This window comes from Dipodomys ordii, unplaced genomic scaffold, assembly GCF_000151885.1.
Source record: "Dipodomys ordii isolate 6190 unplaced genomic scaffold, Dord_2.0 Scaffold24, whole genome shotgun sequence".
NCBI classification, from domain to species: Eukaryota; Metazoa; Chordata; class Mammalia; order Rodentia; family Heteromyidae; genus Dipodomys; species Dipodomys ordii.
The window spans coordinates 5,875,170-5,897,869 of record NW_012267240.1 but is presented as its reverse complement, the minus strand read 5'-3'; the positions used below and the strand labels follow the sequence as shown (position 1 = coordinate 5,897,869).

The window sequence follows — 22,700 nt, the reverse complement described above, 5'->3', positions numbered from 1 at the left end:
AGTGGTAGAGCACCAGCCTTGAGGTGAAGAGCTGAGGGACAGTGCTCAGGCCCAGAGTTCAAGCCCCAAGACCAACAACAACAACAAAAAAGATATTTTCCTACACATAGATTAGGTTTTGTCATAGTTGCAATTTCATTCCCTGATACTGGAGTCACTAAAATGATTGCGTGTGTATATGTGAGCGTGTGTGTGTGTGTGTGCGTGCTGGAACTAAGGCTTGAAGTCAGGGCCTGAGCACTGTCCCTGGGCTTTTTTGCTCAAGACTAGTACTCTACTACTTGAGCCACAGCTCCACTCCTGAATATTTGGTGGTTAATTGGAGATAAGAATCTCATGGACATCAACTGCCCAGCTGGTTTCATACTGAGATTCTTAAATCTTAGCCTCCTGAGTAACTAGGCTCACAGGCATGAACCACCACTGCTGGGCTAAATTTAAAAAAAATTAAATTAAATCCAGTCTGACTCAGCTTCTGTACACTAAAGAGGTAAAAGAGTATAATATATTTTTATTTCTTTCTTGGCTTGATTCCTTTCTTTGGAATTGTACCAAACCCCAAAAATAATGGGAAAAAACTTTCAGTCTTCCATGTCCAGTGGCTGGCATATATAGTCAGTCCATTATTGAGCTTTATGTCTCCAGGCACTGGTCTCAGGACTATAGGTTGAGATCCTATATTGTGCTTCCTATGATCTAGCTTCCCTGACCATACCTACTCCTTAGGACCCTATGTGCAAATGATATATTAGAGGCTGTATATGAACTGCATTCCACCCTTTGTCAGTCCCTATTTCACCTTTGCAGTGGTTCTCAAGTATGAATCCTGCATCAGTGGCGTTTTCTGAGAATTGCTTCTCATTTTAAAGTTGTCAGGTAACTATTGTGTTATTGGAGCTGAGAACATTATTCTAGATTTAAGAACAATGAATAATGATAATAGAAATTTTGAGAATAGGCAGAATATAAATGTATTATAATGGCATGTGTGATATAAAGGCAATTTGATGTACTTAAATTATTGAAGCCTACTGTAAGTAAGTTTTAAGGAAATTTGTAAGAGAAATAACAAGGAAAGGATGAAATTGGAAAGGGTGAAACAGTACATACTGAAAAATGTTTTGGCCCTTCTCCTTCCTGCTAACTTGGAAATTACAGGAATTAGGCTGCCATCTTTAATTGTGAGGTGATGTGAGGTATGTAGGTCATGTATGATGAAGCAACAAGAGATAAAGAGCCTGACACTTGGTGCTAAAAGATTTGAGCTATGGGTGCAGGTGGCTCATACCTGTAATCCTAGCTACTCAGGAGGCTGAGATCTGAGGATGATCATTCAAAGCCAGCTTGGGCAGGAAAGTCCATAGGAGTCTTATATCCAGTCAACTCCTACAAAACCAGAAGTGGAGCTGTAGCTAAAAGTGTACAGCTTAGCCTTGAGTAGAAAAGCTCAGGGACATTGCCCAGGCCCTGAGTTAAAGCCCCATGACAAAAAAAGAAGAACAGATTTGAGGTAGTATAACCTCTGGAAGGTAGAGCTAGGTCATTTGGGAGATGTCTTTAAAGGGTCTATTGGGATCCTGATTCCTCCTCTTCTCCTCTGTGTTTCCTGGCTACTACCATGAGGTCAGTTTCTTCTACCACAAGCTCCTGCCACCATATTCTGCTTTTCCACAGGCCCCAAAGCAGCAAGGCTAACCATGGACTGGAATCCTCCAAACTGAGGCACATTTAAAACCTTTCCTCCTTTTAAGTTGATTATTTCAATATTTTGTTGCAATGGTAGAAAGCTGATTAATATAGTTCCAACACTATCTGGGCAAACTGGGCCTGGGATACCTATGTCCAAAAATTCTTTACATGCAAACAAGATAAACTTTAATCATTTTAAACTTGTTATTTTGATTTTTCTTTACCTTACAGTCCAGCTAACCTTAATCCCAACTAATATAAATAGCAACACCTATTATATGTCTAGATAATCTCATCAAAACAATAGATTGATTAGATACCCATATTATATGTCACTTTACAGTGTACATTTAAATGAAATTTAGAAGTGACTGTGACAACCATTTGTGGTATAGAAATGAGACATGATCATGATAAATAGTAGACACTCACTTCCTTGTTCCATGCATTATATGAGAAGAGAGAAAGAGAACTAAGGAAAAATCTGTGTTACTCTCTGTAGAGTAAAAGTGTATGTGTTTGAGCTGGGCACCGGTGGCTCAAGCCTGTAATCCTTACTACTCAGGAAGCTGAGGTTCAAACCCATCCTAGGCAAAAAAGTTGTGAGACTCTTATTTCCAATTAACCACCAAAAGGTCAGAAATGGAGTTGGTGGCTCAAGTGGTAGAGCACCAGCCTTGAGTGAAAAAAGCTCAGAGACAGTGTCTAGGCTCTTAATTCAAGCCCTGATACCAGCAAAAATTAAAAAGCATGTTTTTGTTAATACTATCAACAGAGTAGTTAAATATATTATCAGGCCATACTGGTAACCTAGACTTCTGTTTTACAGTTCAATTCTTCTTAAGTTTTTTTTTTTCTTTTATCTTAAATTCATTCTTTAGGGGATAATTCCTAAAGCACACACAATTTCCTTCTGCAGATGATAAATTGTGAAAAATCTATTTGTAGGGGGGAAATGTAACTATTTAGCATTATTGATTTTCTGGGAAAGCTATTCATTATGCAGGTTTTATGATCCTTCTTAAGCTAGAAGCTTAAATGATCAAGTCTCTCTGTTGAAGATCCATCAGAGCAATCAAGTACCTTCAGAGGCCAAGCAAGTAGGATGAAAAATACCCAGGTGGGGCTATGAGAAAATGGAGAATATCCATGCCTCAGAACCCAACAACCTGGTCCAAGAATGAATGTTATGAGTGAGTGAGTGGCAAATACTACTAGAGTTTCTGATATTCTCAAAGTAGCTAAAACACTGGCTTTTTAAATGTATTATCTTCTGATACCCAATTTAAACTCTTAAAATACGAACTCAAATCAATACCTTGTGGCCTGCCATCTCCAATTTAATGTTTACATGCAACTGGATCTCAGTTTTCACAATTAGATTCAGAACTCTATTTCAATATTGTCAAACAGAAGTCTTTGTATTTATTTATTTGGGGGGGTATATAGGGGTTTAAAGTCAACGGCTTGTGCTTGCTCAGCTAGCACTATACCATTTGAGCAACATCTTTTAGATTATTTTTCAGATAGATTCTCATGCTTTTGGTCCAGGGAGAGCCTCATACTGTGATCCTTCTAACTATATCTCCTCATGTAGTTGGCATTACAGGCCTGAGCTATTGCAATGGACCCCAGAACTATTAATTTATTTTTAAGAAAACACACTTGAATCCAACATGAAGGTTTACAAATAATATGTGACATTCATCAAGTAAAGAAGTACTAAGCTTAATTAATTACTAAGGGGAAAATAACATAGATCTTTAGTGACAAAAGGAACTTAACTTGGATAATACTGGGAGAAGCTATGTATTTCCATGGGCCATCAGGGCCTTGGAAACAATCAAGAGGTTTGGTGACAACACTAAATTGTACAACTTGTCTTCTTGTCAAATGTTTCTCATGTGACAGGAACTATGTTTGTTGCTAAGGACAAAAAGGTGCGTAAACAGTCTCTGTCTTCAAAGAGTTCATAGCTTAGTGTGAAAGAAAGAGACATAAACAATGAAGGTACAATGTGTCATATGTTTTTAGAACTAAGATGTTTTTAATAAGGCATATTACAGTTTATCCTTTAAAAAATTAAATTATGATAACCTTTCAGTTTTAAGATGCATTTTGATTTCAGAGAATTTAATCTTTAAAACAAATTTAATATTTTTTAAACAAATACTGATAAATACTACCTGTGCATGTTGGCCCATGCCTGTACTGCTGATACCCAGGAGATGAAGCAGGAGAATCACTTGACTGCAGGAGTTCAAAACCAATCTGGACAACATAGAAAGCCCCTGTCTCAAAATAAATAAATAAAATTAAATATCATATGTGCTGTAGGAGAAGTTATGCAAAGGAATAGATAAGAGATTATCTAACCATCTGAGCAAAGCAGGGAGATACAGTGACTTTCCCAAAGCTGAGGCTGTCCGATTACTTTAATTGATATGATGCTCTTATTCTGATCTGGCTGCCATAAAATTTCACAGATTTTGTGGTTTACACAATAGAAATCTAATTGTCACAGCTGTGGATATTGCAGAGTCTACTACTGAAGCCCAGCAGATTTGTGTGCTGGTGAGGGCCCTCTTCCTGGCTAGCAGATGACTGTTTTCTTCTAGTATCTTCACAAGGGGATAGAAAGTGCTGGTGTGATTCTTCTAAGGACATCAATCTTGTTGGATTAGATGGCTTCATGATGGTCCAATCATCTTGTTGGATCATGATTTATGACTCAGTTCATGCCTTCTAAATATCCTAGCTGTAAATACAGTGACAGTGGGAGTTAAACTTTCAACATGTGAATTTGGTAGTAGGATGATGGAGGGGAGTCCAATTTAGTCCATAGCAGTGACTTAATGCAAGTCACTCAATCTCTCTTTTTCTTCTGTAAAATAATGCAATATTAGTAGTTATCCCACTGAGTTCTTATGAAGATTAAATACAAGAGTTCACATGGAGTGCCTAAGTATACCTTAGAATTACTAAGTGCTTAGTTTAAGTTTGCTGTTATCAGCAGGTAATTAATGATATATGTTGGACTCAGAGATGAGTAGGTCTTTTCCAAGTGGAGCAGGGGAAAAGATTTCCAAGGAGACTAGACAAAGGCCTTGAGGCCTATTTCTGGAACATTCTACCTATTATAGTCCATTGTTTCACAGTATAGAAGGGGTTTTTTTTTCTCTTAAGGAATTCCAAATCCTTTTGATATTCTATTTTTTCACCATTGTTTCCATCTCTCAATCCCCAAACACCCACAGAGGTACCTTTTTGTTGTTGTTTTGGTATTATACTCAAATGTGTGAACTTGACCCTGTACTTGATCATGAGCCTGGCTCCTCAGAAGGCCACAGTTCCTTGTCTTCTCATTTCCCATTTCATTTCTCCCAGCTCCCCCTTTGTTACTGGGAGTAGCCTTTGTCCAGTATTCTTTGTTTGAGAGAATTAATCGCTATGCTGCAGTGCCTGTCCAGCTCTTTTAGGAAACATGCAAATGAGGCTCCAGGTGGCCCTGATTCCCTAGAGTTCCCAAAAAGGTAACGCTCCACTAAGATATTCATCAAGAATAACATTTAGTAAGTATTGGCCCCTTTAAAAAGGAAAGAAGTTATTACATTTGTACGAAAGTCCCCAGATAATAACAGACACATCTCATTCAGTGTTTTGCAGTATTATGCTATACAGTTATTCAAATGTTTTTCTTCATAAAGAAATTTTATTCTCAGTATTATTTCTCTCCATACAGTGTCCCCTTTCTGAAAGCAACTAGTATCTTAAGGAATCTATAATCTTTGGCTCATCCTCTTCTCTGTCTGTCTGTCTGTCTCTCTCTCTCTGGTGGGGAGGGAGGAAAGAATAGAGGGATAGGGTCTCAATATGCTATTGCTCCAGTCTCCGTATGCTGGAATTGTAGGCACACTGCCATACTGGCCAGGCTTTAAATCTGGTTTTATCCATCCATTCATTTCTACACACGTACTTAAGGCATATTATTCAGCTATAAATAGAGGACATGAGGTTTATTTAGACCAACATTTTTCCTGTTCTCACAGAGTTACAGTATAGCAGAGGAGGCAATTATAAAGGCACAGACAGCCAAGCACCAGTAGTTCACACCTGTAAATCTAGGTACTTAGGAGGCTGAGATCTGGAGATTGAGTTGGCTCAGATCAGAGCAGGGAAGGAAAGTCCATGAGACTCTTATCTCCAATTAACCACCAAAAAAGCTAGAAGTGAGCTGTGGCTCAAGCAGTAGTGTTAGCCTTGAGTGTCAAGGTTCCAAGTTCAAGCCTTGAGACAGGTGCGCATGCGCGCGCGCGCGCGCGCGCGCCTTCACACACACACACACACACACACACACACACACACACACAAAGCAAAGACACCCTAGGAAAGGCTCCTCAGAGCAAATTAAGGTAGTGACCTGAAATATGAGAATTAGCAAAGTAAAGAATGGGGAAAGAGAAGTGATCAAAGGAGATACAAAGTACTTTGTAAATGTAGCTGAAGACATGAATAAGATGGTGTGGTCATTAAACCTGTATCTTCCCTAGCTCTCCAGTCTCTGTCCAAGAAATTTTTCTTTCTTTTTTATTTTTACCAGCAAACTCTCACTGCTTGTCAAAATGACTTTCCTCTTCCTCTGTGTAACTCTTGTTTCATAAGTGTTTATCGTATTATTTGGACTCATATGGATTCCAACTAGAGACAAGATGCATTCTCTCAGCAGGAAAAACATGATTATTATGGTTATTATGTTCCCAGATAATCAAGCTGGGAACACTAGATCCTGGTTATTTGAGAAGGCTGCGAAGGGAGCACAGAGATGGATTTTGTTTCTGTTGGTTTTGATTTTAGATGACCAATGCATAGAAGTAAATAAAAGGGTAGTTCATTAGTAAGCTTTTCATCACTGTCATAAAATGCCTCAGATAATTAACTTAGAAGGAGGGAAAGTTTATTCTGGATGATGGTTTCAGAGGCTTCAGTCGAAAAGGCCCCATTAGCCTTGGGAACACATGGAAGTGGAAGAGGAGGCTGCTCATTTGTGGCAGCATAAAGCAAAGGAGAAAGAAAGACATCCCCTTTGATGCCCGTCACTAGTGACCTAAGTAAAACCTTTCATTAGGGCCTATCTTCACAAGCTTCCATCATGAGGATCAAGCTTTAAAATGTGGACTTTTGGGAGACATTCCAAATCCAAACTGCAACAGTAGTTACAATAGTTTATAATAGTAGTTCTTTCCATTTTTTTTTGGTGGTAATTGTGGTACAATCAGATTTTAAAGGCCTCTATCACTTAGACCATGCTTTCAGCCCTTTAGCTTTTGATTATTTTTTTCAGATAAAGTTTCCTACTGTTTCCCAGAGCTGGCCTTGGACTATGATCCTTCTACCTATGCCGTGCATAATTAAGATTACAGATTCAAACTTTTGCTTTTCATTTTGTGCTGGGACTTGTCTCAAACTGATTCTCCTAATTTCTGCCTCTCCAGAAAGTTGGGGTTACTAAAGCCACCAAACCCAGCCTTGAACTTTTTTTTAAAGATACATAGTACGAAATATGTTTAATATCACAATACAGAATATGCACTTTATTCGAACATCTGTTTTCTCACATTTGTGTTTTAGGAAAAATTACTCTTGGTAAATGTAATCTCATCTTATATTTTACATTTCAGATCCTGAATTGTGTTTTTCAGGGTGGCAATGCACCTTAAAAATTAAAAACCAGTGGAGATAGGATGAGAACTAGTGAAGAACGCTAATATACTGTGGGGACATCTTTTGGAGCTAAATTTTACATAACTTACACTGAACTTTTAAAGCTCTTGCATGCTTTGTGTTTCATTACATGAAATGTGATACAGATCAGTGATTATAGCTGTTGGTTCTGTAGTATGGGTTCAAATCTTGACTTTTACTCAGCAGCTGTATGACATGGCACTTAATTTCCCACACCTGCTTGCCTGGTGTGTAAGATGGAGTATCAGGACTTGTTGAAAGAACTAAGTAACAGCCAATGGTGTATAAAGATACTTAATATATATATATATATATATATATATATATATATATATATATATATATATATATATATTCCCACCTCCCAGTACTTCCCTCCCACCCTCCTTCTGTCTTTAGCTTTCCTCAGCTTGGTGAGTAGGGCCAAAGGACAATTTATGTGTATAGAAGTCTCCAGAGGTGTTGAGTCTTTGACCGTCCCGCAGAGGACAGATGGGGTCCAAGGAAAGGTAAGTGTGCTGCTCACCAGTTCCCCAGCCACTCTTCCACAGTCAGACCCGCAGCAGGGAGTCAAGTCAAGCAGGAACTCATTTATTACCACACAGCAAGCACTTTTTAAAGCAAAAAACCACATGGCATGGAAGGGGAGGAAAAAGGAACCAACCAATCACTGTAGAGGTTACCCTATCATGTGCCTAAGCTTTCTATACTTTCCCTGCTGTCCACGCACTGATGTCACTTCGCCTGGTTGTGGTATACAATCAGGTTTTAACATAAACAACTCGGGCTCTGCCCACTCAACTTCCTCTCAGTGCCATCTTTGCTGCCCATGTGCCCCACTCAGAGGCAGATTGCTAGGAGCATGGGAACAGTAGATGTAAAAATGATCACAAGGGTAAATTCAAAGTCCATAATCAGAATGTGGAAAGTGTCAGTCTTCCCGTACTAAACCTAGAAAGTCCAAGGTTTCATTTCCTTAAAGAAAGCAGCTCTTCTTGTAGTTCCTAATACCAATACTTTGACCCTAGCTTTTCATTATTTTCCAGTGTGTTATAGAAACTTGACTGAATCTTATTGTGCATATGCATGAAATACTCTGCAATACTATTTTTCAAATGGTATCCTATGGTAAAAAACTTTAATATGTCTGCTGCATACTTCTTAGCTATTTGCTGAAAATTTATTTTTTAATTTCTGTGTGTGTGTGTGTGCTGGTTCTGGGGCTTGAATTCGGGACCTGGGAGTTGTTCCTTAGCTTTTTTACACAAAGCTAGTACCACTTGAACCACAGCTCTATTGCCATACATTGTACTACAATTTCTCTTTTTTATTTTTCCATTTCCTGCAAATCTCTACTGCATATTCCCAGAATTCCATTCTTTGCTTGAGTACTGTCCATTTTTTTTCAACCAACTTACTTCTTTCCTACAATGAATAATACAGTCTTTTAAAAAGACTTCAGGTATCAAAAAAAAAAGCTTAACAATGAGTATAACACTCTAAACTCTAGGTTTAGTACGGGAAGACTGACACTTTCCACATTCTGATTATGGACTTTGAATTTACCCTTGTGATCATTTTTACATCTACTGTTCCCATGCTCCTAGCAATCTGCCTCTGAGTGGGGCACATGGGCAGCAAAGATGGCACTGAGAGGAAGTTGAGTGGGCAGAGCCCGAGTTGTTTATGTTAAAACCTGATTGTATACCACAACCAGGCGAAGTGACATCAGTGCGTGGACAGCAGGGAAAGTATAGAAAGCTTAGGCACATGATAGGGTAACCTCTACAGTGATTGGTTGGTTCCTTTTTCCTCCCCTTCCATGCCATGTGGTTTTTTGCTTTAAAAAGTGCTTGCTGTGTGGTAATAAATGAGTTCCTGCTTGACTTGACTCCCTGACTCAGAAGTAAAGGTATCCTATACTAATTTTTTTCATACATTTGGTGTACTTCTTAGCTATTTCCATCTTAGAAAATGACAGATGACATTTAACTATGGAACAACTTCAGGTGTATCTAACATCTTATTTAGAAAAAATTCTGGTAGGCAGGGAGAATGATGATTAATATGCATTGTATGAAAAACTGACATGTTGCGTTGAAACCTCTTTGTACAATTACTTAGATAATAATTACAATAGGAAAGAATCCTATTTTGGGATATGGCCTAGAGTATTTAATTGTAAAAGTAAGGCGATGACAACATAAATGTATCTTAAAATTATTTTTGTAAGGATAAATATAAACATCAGTATTTTAAATATATGTGGAACTTTTAAAGAAGTTGATTTTTGTATACATCTGTTGCACAGAAAACCTTACTGTTAAATTACCAGACTTCATAATGTCATTTTACATCACTTGATAAACTACGGAAAAAACATACAAAGTTATCTAGATTTTTCTGGAATACATGTTTAAAGCTCAGGATCTCCAGCGAATGGCTCACAACATTCCTCATCAAAACTCTTTGTCGAGAGTGGAAACAGAGCATTAGTTGAAGTTTTATATAACTGGTCCTGCTTTGCAAAACTCCTAAGCTATTTGCCAAGTAAGTTTTGAAATGTGGTTTTTTTTTTTTAATACTTTCTCCTTAAGATCTGTTTTCCCCCCGGGTTTTTCCTACTCTTTAACAATGAAAATGAAAATGAAAATAAACACTTCTGCATAACTAAAGTTAAACATTTAAATCTAATAAAATAAATTAGCAAAATAATATTGGTTAAGACCCGCTTGAGCCACTTTTTACCATAATGTTTTTCTCTGCTTATGAGTAACAGAAGCATCCTACAAACCAGAAACCAGGTTACCACGTTGCTCTGTTCGTCACCCTTTCATTTTGCATTCTTCAGTCATTTTTAATCAGACCTCGCTATTTCTAAAAGCAGAAAAGAGCAGAGCTCGGCTTGGACCCAGGAAGGTATCATTACAGGTGAGCGAAGGAAGGCTAGGAAGTTTTCAGTGGCGAAGGATACCCGCGTGTCTACACAGATCACGATTTGTTGCACTGAACAGGTGAACAGAGACGTCACTGAGTTCAAACAGGAAATCCAGAGAAAGAACTGGAGGCGTAGCGCCCGGCAGGGCGGGGCAGACAGCGCCCGGCCTGGTGCGAGCCAGCAGCCGGAGCCGGAAGGGCGTGCCACAGGGGGCGGGACCTCGGCCGAAGGGGCGGGGCCGAGTCCTGACAGGGAAAGGCGGGGCGGGGCCGGGCGGAGCAAGGGCCGATGGGAGAGCTGAGTCCCTGTGATTGGGGGCCCGGCTGGCGGACCCGCCGGACCCTCGAGGGACGCAGGTAGCTGTTTCCAACACGTGTGGAACTTTTAACGAACACGTGAGGGAAGACAACGTGTGAGGAAAACTACCTCAGAATCTTGTCCACACCTTCCCCGCCCCCACCTGTGGTTTGTCTTCCTGGAGGGTGTGGTGCAGGTGGTCTCGGCCCCCTTCTATTGACACCTTATCCCGGCTACTGTCTACCGACTTAGGTCTGGAGCAGGCGCCACCTCTGCATCCCGGGTCGCGGACCCCCCTCCCTCCCCCGCCGCGCGCACGCGGCGGCCCGCGCCGTCTGCGCCTGCGCACAGGGCTCCCTCCAGGGCGGGGCGGGGCTGCGGGCGAGCGTGGGGCGCCAGGAGAGGGCGTTTCCTCGCTGTGCGCGGGCGGGGCGGAGCTGTGGGGCCGAGCGCTGAGCCCGCGGCCTGACCTCCCCAAACGCCGGGCCCCGTGACGTCACCTCGCCGTGACGCGCACGCAGTGAGAAAAACTGTAAGTTTGCGAGGATTCCTGCAGCTCCTTGGGCTTGCGGGTGTGTGCTGGCAGTGGCCGCCGCGGTGGTGGCTGTGGGGGCGTTTGGTTCCCTGAAAGATCCGGGGAGCCGCCGAACGTGGCGAAGGCACAGGTGCCCGCCCAGACGGGGAGCGCGCCCTCGTAGGCGGGAGGGACCCGGGGTGCGGAGGCGAGGCCGTGCCCTGCGGGGCCGGGCCTGCAACTTTATCCCTGGGGCCGGAACAGGCTGGGGGCCGGCGGTCCCGGCGGTGGAAGGGGGACGGTCCCCCTGGACAGTTCCTTTAAAAAATTATTCGATAAAGGGGGGGTCGATGCTTCTATTTAAGACAGAAATGTGTTACCCCTCACCCCCCCTGCGGATTTCTTCAGAGATTTGGAATCCTAGGTCGAGACATCCTTTGAGACCCCGTAACTGCCCAAATCGCAGTACACAAGCGATAAGATATCCACCTGCTGCCCCAGTTTCCGTTTTGTGTACAACCGAGGGAGGGTAACCTCTGGCCTCCCTAGCTGTCAGTCCCACCAGGAACATTGTGATAAGGTGAGATAACAACCAGTTTACTCCCTGGAAGGAAGTGGCCTGTGGCCATTTGTAGGGTAAGAATCTTTCTCATCCATGTTAACCTCCTGTGTTACCCGTGTTACCTCCTCAACCTATCACAACCTCCGTGATCTTAACGTTTCAGCCTGGTAGGTGATCCCGGCTCTTGTCCTGGAACTTGGGGGACCAGGGATTAGAAATAACCTCTATCATTGTCTCAGTTATCTTGGCAGTATAATTCTTCCCTGCTGGGTTTTGCTGAGAAAGCTTTTAAGCATGCTGATACTTGCGTGCTACACTCAACACTAGCACCCTGAAATGTAGATTTGTTGATGTACACTTGGAATATTCAGTCATCTTATCTGATGGCTTGAATAATTCCGCTTACTCTTGCTAAGGTTAGGACATTATTGATTTAGTAAAATACTGTTCAGGAATTTTGAAGGATATTGTGCTCACCACAAAGTGTAGTTACACAGTAGATAAGTGATCATATTTATGTAAATTTAGTTCTAATGTTTAGCAACATCCTTTAATACTAGTAGCCTCTAAATAAAAATGTGAGCCTTCTATTTTTAGCTACTAGTTACTAGTTTTGTTTCCAAAGACAAGTCACCTCAATTTGGCATTTCTTACCTCTAAAGTGTTACTACTCTTTTAAGAGTCAAATAGGATCATGAGTACAATACTGAGAGCCTTTCCAAAGACAGTATTGTTAAGAGATTTGCATTAGTCACTACCCTGGAGAGATGTGTGCATTCTCAAGTGAAGCTTTGAGTCAGAACTAGAAAAAGTACAGCAGAGAAGATGGTCTCCAGATTAGCAGAGCTGACATTACAGTTGGGAAACAAAGAATGAGGACATAAAATAATTTTAGATTGGGATAAGTTTGAAACAAAGAAAGGTAAGAAGACAGTGGAGAAACAGGGAGGGTTGTTTTAAGATAGGTCTGTCAAGGCAGTCCTTTCAGAGGAGGGCTGCTGAAAGGGGAAGAGCTTGAATAAGAACATCTCAGAGGAGATAATAATAGCAATGAACACTTATGTAGCACTTATGCAAGGCCCCCGAGGTAAACACTTAAGTTCTCATAACAGCCTGATGAGGTAACTAGTAATATTGTTTTTATAAATGAGGAAACTGACACACAGAAAGGGGTTTGCTCAAACCCCTTTGGACAGTAACTTTAGAGCTCACATTCCACATAAGTATGTCCTTAGAGCACAGGATAGGGCTTAGGGGTGGTAACAAGCCTGAATTGTTCAAGACACAGTAAGTGAGAGTGTTCAGAATACAATAAGGAAGGGAAAAAGTGGCAGATGATGGAGGTGGTTCCTTATAGTCTGTAGTCAAGTAAAGATGTTACTCCAAGAGTAGTGGAAAACTACTAGAAGGTTTGCATTGAAGAAATTCTGGCATCTGATTTCTCTTAATTACACTGTGGGGAATGAACTATAGAGTCATGGGTGAAATGAAAATGGGAAGGTGTGAGGCTATTACTGTATCCTAGAGGAACCAAGGTGGTACTTTGGGTTAGAGAAAGGAGATGTGGAGTTGTGTGTGTTGCCTTAAATCACCCAGTAGAGTGAAGACTCTTTTGCTTCCAGTTCCGTATCTGTCCAATCTGTTAGTGATGGAGCTGGCACTCACACTAATACAGTTTTCTTTGGAACCTATACAGTTAATCTCTGTAACTATCTCTACTTGGGTACATTGAGTATGCATGAATATGGAAATGGAGCTTTGGAACAGTGTGGTCAGACACATGAACTTATATTTCTGGAAAGAGTTTTTGTTCCTCATCTAAACCTTGGTTGGCAGTGAGAGGAAAGAACATAGGCAGTAGAGTTCTACTATCAGGTTTTTCATTTGATTGGTTCATGCAACAGATACCCATTCATCCCTGTCCTCTCCTCTCAGTAACTTTCATGAGGATGAGGTTTCTATCTCCTTTATTCCTCTGTCTGTTGCCTGCCATATAGTGATGGAGAAATAAATAAACATATCTCTCTTCCTGGGGGAGCAGAGTGTGAAGAGTGGGAATGAACTTAGAGAACACCAAATGCATAAATGCATGCTGACTAGCTCCTGTTTTCCCACACCTACTCTCTTGCAGCCCCATGACTGGAGAGAAGGGCCTGGAAAGGATAAGGAACAACAACAAAAATTCCAATCCTAAGCAATTGCAGGATGAATATGAGGCACTCCAAGAATCCTTTTCAACAGCAAAATTAACCAGTCTGGCATACTTTACTGCAATTGCATTTAGTTTTATTTGGCACTGATAATATTTGTTACCAAATGAAATAAATTCGGATATTTGACTATTGTTGTAGTGATGAGTTTTCCCAGTTCTATTACCTCAGTGTTGACAAGGCTCACCAGTGAAGTCAGGGAGTTGGCTTGAATTGTTGCATCTTGCAGGATAAAAGGTAATAGAGAGACTTTGTGGGAAGTGTTTGGGCAAGTTGCCACCCATTTCAGTGTGTCATGCCAAAGTTCCACATATTAGCCAACTTGAATTTCTTTATTGATCAGGTCTTTAACATCAATTATATATATATATGTATATATGTATGTATATATATACATACAGTGATAGCTAAATACCAGTTGTGGATTTAAATGTATTTGAATATATATTTAACATATACATGTAATATATATTATAATTTACATAATTTACACAAACAACACTTAAACTGACTCATTTCTAATTGCCTATAAATTAAAATATTTAGATTTGATTTTTTTCCTACGTAAATAGTGATGGCTAATAATAACAAATACTAATACTAACTTACTAGTAAGTCTGTTGGAGACTAAGCTTTAGTGACAGATCAACCAAGTTGTCACCCCCCAAAACAGACCCAAATGAAGTTCTTAGGATAAAGCATAAACAGCCTGTTGATGGAACCATCACAACCATTATAGCTATTGTTCTCTTCAAGTTGTTACCCTCTCACAGGCAGACTTCTTTCATTATATTCTTACATTTCAAGACTGCTAATTTCAGGTTCCATTCTAGATCATCCATCTGTGGAAAGATAAATATGAGACAAACATTAGAATATATGGATTTTGACCTACTAGATCTCAACTTGGATAATTTTGTCATGCCCAACTGACCCTAGGGATATTTGGCAATGAAGATACATTTTAGTTGTCACACAGTGTGACATCCATGGGTAGATTGTTACTGAACATCTTAAGAAGTTTAGACAAGTTTCCAAGGGGCATGGGGAGATAAACGTGTCTCAAACTGTCATATTGCTGACATTGAGAAACTATGTAATTGCTTGCTTTCATTTATTTCATTCATTTACGGCCCTCTCCTTCTTGCTTCCTTCTTTATTTTCTTCTTTTCATTCTTTCTGTGTTAGTTTCTGTTGCTGGGGTAAAAAAATAAACCACTTACAAGGAGGAAAAATTTGTTCTGGCTCATAATTTCAACAGCTTTAGCCCATAATTGCTTGGCTCCATTGCTTTACAACTGTAGTATCCCAGTACATCATAGTAGGTAATGTGTGCTGAAGATGAGGAGCCATGGAGGCTGGGAAACAGACAGAGAATGAAAAGAAGTGATTGCACAGCATAAAGATCCAACTTCTTTCCATTAGGCCCAACCTCCTAAAGATCCTACCTCTTCCCAATAGAGCCACAGGCTGGTAGTGAAACCTTTAGCATATGAGCCTATTAGGGACATGTAAGATGCATAGCATAATACCTTTTCTTTCTCTTTATTTCTCTCCCTTCCTCCTTTTCTCTCTCTTTCCCTTTCTTTCTTTCTTCCTCTTTCTTTCTTTCTTTCTTTCTTTCTTTCTTTCTTTCTTTCTTTCTTTCTTTCTTTCTTTCTTTCTTTCTTTCTTTCTTTCTTTCTCTTTCTTTTCTCCCTTCCTCCCTCCCTTCCTTTCTTCCCTCCCTCCTTCTCCTTCTTTCCTTTCTTTCCCTTCTTTCCTTCCTTCCCTTTCTTTTCCTTCCTTCCCCTTTCTTCCTCCCTGCCCCCACCTCCACCTCTTTTAATGCTTTAGCAATGGAGGTAAGTAGTTTTAACTGGCAGATGCCTGAGATTGTGTTTTATTGCATAGCTGAACTAAATTTGGTATTTATAACAAGGAAAAGAGATTATTTTTTGTTTTTATTGTGAAAATACCGTTCAGAGGGGTTACAATTACATGGGCAAGATAATGAGTACATTTCTTATCAAGCATGGTTGCCTCCTCTTTTGTTTCCCCTTCCCATCCCTTCCCATTACTAGAGTGAAGAGAAGTGGAGAGAGTTGACATCCTTTTCTCGTTCCTGAGTTAAGAGGAAATGGCTTTAGTTTTTCACCATTAAGTATAATGCAGAAAAGAGACTTTTGCAACTAACTAGGATTGAATTTTTCCAGCGTGTCTACTGCTTTTGTGTTTGTTTTTAGCTATGACTTCTTTTTTTTACTAAATTTAATTTGGACATTATATAATCCTGGCAAATTTCCTTTATTTTTCATACATATTGATTTAGTTATCTCACAGCTTTATCTTCCAAAAGTCCTTTCCATATGCGAATGTGTGATTACCACAAACATGCTATTAAATCTAAAAAGTATACATTATTCTTATTATTTGGTAGATAGAGAGATAAGCTTAGGTAAAATGACATGTATTAAAGCAAGTTAGTGACAACATCAGACATAGGATTAATCATTGTTACATACTAAAATCTACTTAAAAGCCCTTGGAAACAGTAAGCATTCCCATTGTATGGATAAGGAACTGGTTTAGAAATACTACATAACCTAGTCAGAGACACGCAACTCAAAATATAGTTTTGACTGTTTCCATCAAGGTAGCTGTGCTGTCTTCCTGATATTCTCCAGTAAGCAAATGTTACAATTTCTGTATACATTTGTTACCAAATTGATGATTAAGTAGGTCTCTTGGCACATGGTCTATTGTTCATGTTGCCACTTGAGTCAGTTGGTAAATTCAGCAGTTTGAAATCCTACCCAGATTTAAGTTGAGTGGAAATTTACTGAATTTTGGTAAACAACAGTGGTAGCACCCCTGCCTATTTTGAATGTAACTTTTTGAGAACATAAAGTCCAAAAACAGCCCAGAGATAGATCTCAGCTGTACAGAGTATAATTGAGTGAAGCAGCCCATGTGATAGTATTCATATTTGAAATAAGACTATCATTTCTGAACTTTTCTATGATGTAGCCATTATTTTATGCCAAGCTCACAAAGGTTTGTTTTTCTTTGCTGACCTCTACTTCAAACCAACTTGACTTTCACAGTAGACAAAATTACCACCTTATATTCATTTTATTTTCCTTCTGAAATATTCTTTACAGAGTTCATTCTAGTTTAAAAGGTAACATCTTTTTTGTGAGGTTATAGAAGCTAGTGATAGTCACTATATTTCCTACATGGGAAACCTAAGAGTTTGCCCAAATAAATCAAAGATCAGTTAAAGGGCTTGAACTCAGTGCCTGGGTACTGTTCTTGAGATTTTCTGGTCAAGACTAGTGTTTTCTGATGGTTAATTAGAGATAAGTCTTATGAACTTTCCTGCCTGGGCTGGCTTTGAACCAAGATCCTCAGATCTCAGCCTCCTGAGTAGCCAGGATTACAAGCTTGAGTGACCAGCACCTGGCAAATATCAGATTTTTAATTAAGTTTTTAGACTTCATAAAACTAAATTATAGTTGCTAGTAGATCAAAAAGAATACTTAAATATTTGAGTTATTATTTTGTCTGATGACTTATTTGATAGTCAATACTTGGCATAATAGTCGGATATTTTAATGTTTTTGAATAATACATCCATTAGCTATATGTATCATTGATAGTATGACATTGTGGATCTTGAGGAGGGAGGGAGGAGGGTGGGGAAAAAGGGGGGAGGACATGGGAGGGAAGAGAAAGAGAGAGAAAGGGACTAAGACAGAGGGATGTCCTTGGCTAGTGCAGTTACATTTTGTGCAAGAAGGATTATAACTGTATTTAAATAATGAAGATTCCCAAACATTACAACCAATATTTTTCTGCCCTCTATGAAGAAAAAAATGTTAATTCCTAAATAACCATAATATTATCTAGTTAAGGAAGAGATTGTCACTCAATTATAGCAGAAAAAAGTTGAATTGCATACTTGCGATTCACTCTTCCAAACAGACAGAAATATTATTATACAAGGTTTTGAGGAAGCACTGACTGATTTTCAAGAGTGAAACAATTTAAGTATTGATCGACTTTCAACTTAAGAGTTTAAGAGATGGCTTTGAGGGAGCTACGGAAGCATGGCAGTTGCTGATTTTCTTGGCTGACTACTTACGTGGAAATGCTGAGTAGACTTTAAAGATTGATTGATTGCGGATTTGAAGCCTGTTTCTTGGTTAGGGACAAGAGCCACAGAACAATCTTTTCCTTTCTTGAGGTTGAAGAATAGGAAACAAATGTTTTTCAGTTTATTATATTTAGAATGAAATAACTGCTAATTATAACTACTGGAACAGTATAGTAGTTCTCTATATTAATATTGCAGTAATATTTTAGTTAAAAATATTTTCCTACATAGACATTGAAACAAACTCAGAGCATTTGTTTATTACCTTAGGTATTAGAGAAGGCAAGATGAGTTTTTTATGTAATTATTTTATGTTGAAATTTTGTTTTAAAAATTCTAAGTGCTGGGGCTGGGAAGGTGGCTCAGTGGTAGAGTCCTTAACTTGCATACAGAAGGCCCTGGGTTCTGTTCGACATAAGCAGAAAAATCCAGAAGAGGCACTGTGGCTCAAGTGGTAGAGCACTAGCTTTGAGCAGAAGAGCTGAGGGACAGTGCCCAGGCCCAGAGTTCAGGCCCCACAACCAGCAAAATAAATAAATAATTGATTAAATAAATAAAATAAATAAATTCTAAGTGCTATATTTATATTATTTACAGAATCATAAACTCAGAATACTTAATATTTATTTTATTGTCTAGGAAGCCTTTATTTTTTCCTTGATTTACAATTTTTATGCCATACATGTTGTCTTTCAGATAGGTAGTATCCAGTAATAAAATTGTATCTGTTATTTAAATAAGGCAGTTTTTATGATAAAGCCTGAATCTTAACCTTTCTTTACATACTAAATTTATGACCTGTAAGATTTATAGCTTTAAGAGCTTATTCTTGCACCAGTATTAAAAATAATATAAAATAGTGAAATAATAGATTTGAAGTATATCTTTTCTCTGCACATAGTTGGCCTTTGCTGCTTAATGTTATGATTTAAAAATGAATCCTATGTTAGGTTGTCTTTTATAGTAAATTGGAAAAGCAAGGGGTGTTTTTTGCTGTTGTTGTTTTTGCAGGAAAGTACTGAGGTTTGAATTCAGGGCCTTGCATCACACCCTCAGCCTTTTTTTTTTTTTTTTTTTTTTTAGCTTAGTTGCTTTTCAGATAGGGCCTCAGCTTTTTTCTGGGACTGACCTTGGACCACAATCCCACTATCTCTGTCATCCTATGGCTGGAATTACAGGAATTTAGCATCTCTCTAGGCTTCTTTTTCGAAATGGGGTCATTCTAACTTTTTGTCCACATTATCCTTGAACTGCAGTTGTCTTATCTCTTCCTCCCAATTGTATGATTTTAAATAAAAGCCTTATTTTCTAGTCTGTAGTAAATGGCAAAATGGTATTTCCCATTTAATTTGTATTTCTTGACTACTAGTGAGACTACATGTTAGCTACAGATTTCACTACAGTTGCCAGTTTAGCAAACAAAAATCAACTAATAATTTTTCAGTGCAAGTATGTGGCATGCAGTATTTGTGATACACTAGCAAAGTATGCATATATCAAACTCACATTTAATGGAGTATCTTTAACTTTATTGGGCAATGCAATACAATTTTTGTGAATTATCTGTTTCTATCTCAGAATTTTAGTTCTACTTTCTGTTTTGTTGTTTTTACAAGAGTTCTTAGCATATGCTAGATATTAATCCCTTGTCTTCTTTAGCTGTTATAAACAGATGATTCCAGTTTTGCCAGTCTTCTAGTTCAGTGTGTCCTTGTTGAAAAAGCAAGGCCTTGGTTTGATAGTCAGTTCCATCAAAAATTTTCCATGTTGTTTATAATTTTAAGAAATTTAAGAGATCTTTTAACACCCAAGGTTGCAAGTACATAATCCTACTTTCCTTTCAGGATGTTTTGATTCATGATAGCCACACTTACCATGGTTTACATTCATCTCTGGTAGTGGGGGGGGAGGGGTGGCCTTCCCTCCTCTGCTCCCTGAGAAGGAGTGAGGATGTCAGGCTTCTACTCACGCCAGAGTCTTGGTTCCTGGATTGTCTCTGGTCTGTGAACTGCGGGATGAAGATACCTGTTCCTTGTCAGTTCTTGTTGGTGTTGAGTAGAATCCATTTGCCTGCCGCGTCTGGCGCTTTTGTCCCGGACTTTCTGTGTTGCAGTATGGCGGCTATGGCCCTTGCCACCGCTGCCGCCGCAGCTGCTGGCAAATGCTCAGATCTGTCTCCTTGCCTGGATTTTCCCTCTCTGGCCTAACACTCTGTACTGTGATGGCACACTTGGTGTGATTCTCTGGCTTAGGACTGTTCACTGGAACACTAAAACTGCTTTCTATGCGAGAGCTTGTTTAGTCTCCAGCTTCTCCTTCGCCATCTTCCCGGAACTTCTACATTAATGATGTTTTATATGGTGTGAATATGATATATGGTCAGTATAAATAGTATGAGAATTTGGAGTTTAGTTCTTTTCCCACGCTATCCTCATGTAGCGTGATATTCTTTTGTAATACTGAAGAGTGTCAGTTAATTGGAGATCCCAGTCAGCTACCTGGTAATGATAACCAACTGATAAACTCTACCATGTGTTATGTCTAAACTGCGATGCTAAGCTATGACATTTTAAACTCACCATTTGTCTATTGAGAATATAGGATTGTAAATTGAGGAGATGGGTTTAGAGAGCTAATGAGAAGAGCAGATGTGAAAAAGCTTTTGGGTTCTTGTACTGAGAAAAATAGGAAGCCAATGGAGGGTTTGAATAGAGGTTCTAGAATCTGAAACATGTTTTAAAAGTGATGTTCTGATGACTATTGAGAGGATATCATGTGAGGTCACAGCAAGATGGTTAATTCTCCAATGTCGTTCCTCTTCTTTTTTTCTAGAATTAGAATTCCTGTGATTTAGCTGGCTACAGAGTTACTTGTTTATAGACTGCATTTCTTAACTTTTGTCACTAGCTAGGGCTATGTGATTAGGTGTGGGCCATTATAACTGAAGCAACATTGATTATCTTTTTAAAGATATGATGTTGTCTTCTACTTGTATGCCCCACCTCTTCATCATCTCAGGGACTAGAAAACAGAAAACTGTAATTATAACACCTGCCTTGAACCCAAAGGTAGAAGCCCTCATATGAGATTATCAAAGCCATTCTCACTTGCCTGGGTGAGATGGGCTGTAGAGAAAAATCAACTATTACTCTCCCTGCAGCCACCTACATATCTCCCTAGAAGAGAATACACTTCTTTCTTTTTGAGCCACTGTGTTTTGGCATCATTTGTAGACACCAGCATAACCCATACCTTACGTAATGCTAAAATCAGTACCTGAAATGGGATATTCTGTAATCAAAAGCTAAAATGCATGGCATTGACTAAGGGGTTGGTTAGCATTCAGTAGAAAATGTTATAAGCTAGAAGATGGGTAATCTTTATTATGTGGTGGTACAATGTTTGGTGGAAGTGTCACCTTTGATAACTTGTAAGGCAGTTTGTCTACCTACCCTGTATCTCCTGGGAAGTTGTTAGAAAAAAAAAATCACATTGATAATATGAGTTAAATTGCTGCTTTTGAGAGGAACAATAGGGCATCAAATGTGGGAATAATTAGCCAGTTTGTAATTAGATTCAAAAGGAATATAGCTTATAGGATATAGTATATAGATAATGGAATTTCTCTTTCCACATGTCATGTGGTGTGAATTGGCAGAGAGGATAGTCATGTGGATAGAGCAGGATTGGAACAATTTGCTTCTGTGTGCAAAATGATAAGAGGCGACACTGGCATTCTCAGGAAGCTACTGCTGTGGTTCCTGTTTTTTTGTTTTTGTTTTTGGCTCAACAATGGAACTTTGTCCAGACAAGAATTAAGAATTTACTTTTTTACCTGAATCAGTCCCTTGAACTATGTAAAAGCTACAGTTTCACATTGTGTTTACTTCAATAACAAATGTTTATTTCCTACGTGATAAATATTAACTGTGACTATGTTTCATATCTTGTGTTACTTTTAAGATTTATTTTATCTTATTTTTATTTATTTACTTTTTTGGGGGTTCCAGTCATGGGCCTGAACTCTGGGCCTGGGCGCTGCCCTCAGCTCTTCAGCTCAAGGCTAGCACTCTACCACTTGAGCCACAGCGCCACTTCCAGCTTTTTTCTTTTTTGCTTTATGTGGTGCTGAGGAATTGAACCCAGGGCCTCATGAATGCAAGGCAAGCGCTCTACCACTGAGCCACCTTCCCAGCCTACTTTTAAGATTTAAAGCAAAAAGATAGTGCCTTTTTTTTTTTGCAGTAATGCATTGCTGTTTGTGAGAAGTAAGAAAGGTGGCAGAACCTGCTTAGAAGTGTCTACATTTTATTTCATTTTCTGATTTGTCCTCCAGTGCTCATGAATCACTTCAAAAACAGTCCATCTTTTTATATAAAATCAACATAGTATACTTCATTGGTATACAACACTTACTTTTTAACTGGCTATTATTAGGAACAATAAATTCATCAAAACCCTTGGCTGAATCAAAACAAAAAAAATAGGCCTGTGGCTCAGGCCTATAATCTTAGCTACTTGGGAGGAACAGATTAGGAAGATTGATCTTCCAGGTCAGCCTAGGCAAAAAGTTTATGAGACTCCCAGGTACAGGTGGGTGTATCTGTCAT

General features: G+C 39.2%; 1 protein-coding gene across 3 annotated transcripts in view; it reads left to right on the top strand.

Moving 5' to 3' along the window:
* The first annotated feature begins 11,118 nt into the window (after window positions 1-11,118).
* Znf438 (zinc finger protein 438) overlaps window positions 11,119-22,700 on the top strand; it is a 141,618-nt gene continuing 130,036 nt past the window's right edge. For all 3 annotated transcript variants that reach the window (XM_013014781.1, XM_013014783.1, XM_013014782.1), the window contains exon 1: window positions 11,119-11,198. The gene's annotated coding sequence lies outside the window, so the exon portion shown is untranslated. The remainder of the gene's footprint in view (window positions 11,199-22,700) is intronic.